The sequence below is a fragment of the Parasteatoda tepidariorum genome, chromosome 9 (assembly GCF_043381705.1).
Source record: "Parasteatoda tepidariorum isolate YZ-2023 chromosome 9, CAS_Ptep_4.0, whole genome shotgun sequence".
NCBI classification, from domain to species: Eukaryota; Metazoa; Arthropoda; class Arachnida; order Araneae; family Theridiidae; genus Parasteatoda; species Parasteatoda tepidariorum.
This window is the reverse complement of record NC_092212.1, coordinates 54,808,028-54,812,502: the sequence shown is the minus strand read 5'-3', so window position 1 is coordinate 54,812,502 and position 4,475 is coordinate 54,808,028. Positions and strand designations below refer to the sequence as shown.

The 4,475-nt window shown below is 33.4% G+C and overlaps 1 long non-coding RNA gene across 1 annotated transcript; it reads right to left on the bottom strand.

The window, feature by feature from the left end:
- Positions 1-719: 719 nt before the first annotated feature.
- Positions 720-3,750, bottom strand: LOC139426502 (uncharacterized). Its single transcript, XR_011637817.1, has 2 exons — positions 3,468-3,750; positions 720-1,024 (listed from the first exon to the last, which is right to left on the bottom strand). It is a non-coding gene; the product is annotated as an uncharacterized lncRNA (long non-coding RNA).
- Positions 3,751-4,475: the final 725 nt, after the last annotated feature.

The following is a 4,475-nucleotide window of genomic DNA, read 5'->3' as shown; positions in this document are numbered from 1 at the left end:
GAAGTGGAATGGTAGAAATAAGGGTCCTTGGACCTCCTACCCTATAATCAGCTAACACTATAAGGGTCCTTTGACCTATTTTATATAAATTGTTTGCTTGGCCGCATTTTGCATCATTGTCCCTTGTGGCGATCTTTGATTGAAGTTGTAATCATGTATCAATCCAGTTGTATGATCTTGATGTAATCTTGACGTAAACCCTAAACAAATAGGGTGGGTCGTGTCACTATTCAAATTAGTCGTTGTAAGGCCGAAAAATTGGGTCTGCTGTTCAACGACGGTTATAAAATAATATACTTAGGCGAGGATGAAACTCTTAAAGGGGAGACTAAAACATTAAAACCTGTTTAATTGACAAAAGAACAGAGGATTTGAAAGTTATTATGAAGTACATCTCAAGTTTCACTAGGCATTCAAACTGGTTTTGTCGTTTGTCATTCAACACTGCTCCCAGATTTCTATAAGAGTGTTTGTTTTTTCTCGGTTAATTATTAATTTGTGACCTCTAATGTGTACACTTTTTTCTTACTTCAGTTTTGACATAGAATTAAACGACACATATTAAGGTGGTGGTTACACAACACCTGTCTATACCCTAGAAAAATGTTAACGTAATTTTGTTTTTTATATTCCCAATTACTTGCTGCTGATAACACAATTTTTAAAAATTGATTTTTTTAAGACAAGTTCTTATCAAACAAAAGGCGAACCACTCATAGTTTAATTTCAAAAATAATAATTTATTTTTCACAAAATGAACATTTAAATAAATTAACATAAAAATACAAACAATATACATGGGACAAACAAAGACAGCACAGTCCAGCAAAATAAACTAAATATAGTTTATGTAATTTAGAAAAAGATGAAAACATAAAGCATTTTAAAGATTTTTGTTCATAACCAATGCACTATTTGTTTATAATTTAAGAAAAATTAACAAACAGAGGATGAAATTTTGTGTGTTTGAAACAACAAGTATTTTGAAGTCCCTTTTAGGAAACTAGGAAGTCGCAAGAAGTACCTAGAAATAAAAACAAACTTATTTTAAGCTGTTTATGTTTAACACAATTAGATACTTAGAAATAGCATTTCCTGCCATAAAGGATACTATGCTGACAGATAACACAACACGAGAAAAATCTTTTCACACCTCTAAACTAATTATTAAACAAACTATGCAGTCGTCGAACCAGAATGAACTCTTAGCTAAAATAGAAACCCAGATATGGAAGATATAATTGGCTTCTTGATAGACCTAACAAACTAGATGGGAGACAGTTACAGATTTTCGCTTTTTACTGGGCATAATCGCCTTGCTCCCTATCTCGATCGCATTGGCTTCCTTTTGCGACAAAAAACGAGCCTATGGACAAATAGCACTTGCGTACATATGAAACTATAAATGGAGGTACGTAATCATCAAGATATTGGGAAGCATTAAGAGTTATGGGGCGATAATCCTCGGTTATCTCATAAACTACTCATGTTCGTGAGAACGGGAGTTCTAATCCAACCGGCCGAAAACTCTCCGTGTAGTAAATGGTGGCTGGTGCACGTTGAATCTGTCAGATCACAAAATCCTTCATGTTATCATAACAAATTATACCTCTGGGGTACTGAATTGGTGATTGATCGTTCTCTGGTTCAAGTCCAAATTACGAACTTTGGATGAACGAATGGATGTATGAATGGGTCCGCCCTATAAACGGGTGTGGCAGAATTTGAATTCCTGGCCATAGATGGCGCCACTGGAAAACAAGAACAATCGCTCCCTCTGCCTAAATGGCCGACGACAACTCATGAACTTTTCGATGCTGTTAATTTCTTTGTTCAAATTTTCTTGTTCCTGTTCTTTTGCTTATGGCGATTAAGTGAGTAACAGTAAGAACCAGTAAGAACAATTAGAAATTTAAAAAAAATAATAATAATTACATACCGGTTTTGAAACACTTTCCTAAAGTATTCGTACATTAAATTATATAATATAGTACTTATTTAAAAAATTAAAATTGTGATTCATTAAAAAGAAAAAAAAAACATCTTTTTGTGAAATGGTCTTTTTCAATACTATGGATAAGTTTTGATACATGAAATGGTTTAAGCTATTAAGTTTCACTTAGTTAAGTTTAATTTATTTTTGAGAGAAATTAACCTGAAAACTTTTTATGACTAATACGGTGGAAATGGGATTTATAGTAAAATAATTTTAAATTAAGTACGGTGATATGTAAAATTATTTTTTAGACTTTGACGCATCATAAGCACACAACGTAAATAGGATAAATAAATAATTCTGTTGCTTAAATATGTATTAGTAAAAAGTAGATAATTATACAAACATACAAGAAAAATTATTCTAGATTGCATGCTTTATAAAGCACAATAATTCAATTTTACAAGTACAGTAATTCGTCTCTTTTTTTCTATCTTAGTTTGATAAAGTTAAAGCACACAGTTAAACTTGCAAGAAATCTCACTGATAATTAAAACGTTCTTAATAGTACCTGGTTAGCTATTTAAACTGCGAATAACATAAAAATATGTAAACAAAACTTATTTGCTCAAATAACTTGTACAAGAAGCAAAACTTAGGTATCTTATTTATTTTATCTGCACGCAAAAGGTGGACAAATAATACTGAAACATCTAGTCTTACGTGACAACTGAGGGCTAAACAAGCAGAATTGTCAAAATAAAGATTGAATTTGATTTATTTGAGTGAAAAACGCATTCTGAACTATATTCGTCCTAAAAATATTCACTTATTGAAATTGTATTTCTGCATAGAGCAATGACTTTAAAATTTAATGTAATGTGCGTTATTTTTGCTACAAAATAGATTAATATACTAGAATTCTATGTTGTAATGTATATAACATCGCATTACTTTATAATCTATATCGTATTTGACTATTGATGTTTATTTATTTATTTGCTGTTCAGAAACCTAGACTATAAGAAAAAATGGAGAACATAGAATATCAGTTTTTGATAGAAAAGGTTCTTTGAAGTATCCTTGGTGGTTTCCAAGAAAAGGACCTTTGGCGAAAACGTTTTAATTCAGAAATTTATCGAACTTTAGCAGAGTCCGATATCATCAAAAGTACTAAATTTAAAAGAATGAACTGGGCTACTCGTATTCTTAGAATGGTAAAGAAAAAGATCCAGTGAAGAAAACTTTTGTGCCTAAGTCCTTCTCCAGTCGAAAAGGAGGAAGACCAAAACAACGATGACTCGATTTTGTGGAATCATATTTTAGAATGATTGTAGTAAAATACTAACAGTTTAGGTCAAAAAATAGGTTATTCTGGAGGAATCTTGGACAGAAGACCTTAAATCACGCTGGGATGTTGTACCAATTGGATTTTTTTTATTGCTAGAAATGTTTATCAGAAAAAAATTGTTTTGTCATTAAATATAAGCTTAAAAAATTGCTTTAAAGATAAATAATTCTACATACTTACAGAAAATAATAGCAGATAAAGAGAAGAAAGTTTTTAAATAGAGCCATTTAGTAGTAGTATGGGTGGTATGGTTGTTCTGGGACGTGGTAGTAGTGTGGTTCTGGGGCGGAGTACTCTTGTCGTGCAGGGGCTTCGTATTTAGGCTCTTCAATGACAATGGGTTTAGCATCCAGAACAACATCAGCGGGATTTTGGCTATCAGTTCCTGGCTCATTAGTCTTGATCTGGGCTCTGTAACCATGCTCATCAGCAACGTATTCTACAATACGTTCGATGCCATGGAGATCCTGTTCGAAAAGAAAAAATATCGTTATACACTGATTAACTCTTGTATTAGTTCAACTTACTTTATCATCATATAGAACATTTTATTGACGTTGAATAGCCGATCCAAGTTTGGTTTTATGACTTTGATTTTTTGATTTTATGAACCCAATCCAAGAGAACTCCTGGATCAAGCTGTCAGGGAAGGACTTTTTGATGGAACTAATCCACATTTATTTTACATGGTCTAAGAATAGAGAAAACCACTCACAATTAGCTCGATGGTAAGGGGATTCTAACTCTTGATTCTTTCTATGACGGAGGATATTTTACGTTAGCACTGTGATTCGTGCGACTGCGAGCCGGGGGGAAATAAAACCTGGGGGGTTACTTCTTTGGAGAACAGCGCTCTATCCTCTGAGCCACCGCAGCTCAGTTTTAACTTTTTGTTTTTAAGGTTGGCATGGGATTGGTCGATAACGTTATCAAAATTAGACCAGCTTTCCTAATGTGGAAATATGAACGATGTTCTTCTCAATCCTTTTATGCATATTTTAAAACATATACACCGAAGAGCCATTACATTATGACCACCCTCCATCTATAACAATGGGCTCGCCCAGGTTTTCATGGTTTCTCGCCCAGAAACAATGTTTTCATGGGGCACATTAGGACCCATAATCCTCATAGAACAATCCCTGACGTCTGTAAGCAACTTGAACATAGTTGCAGACCAGGTTCACC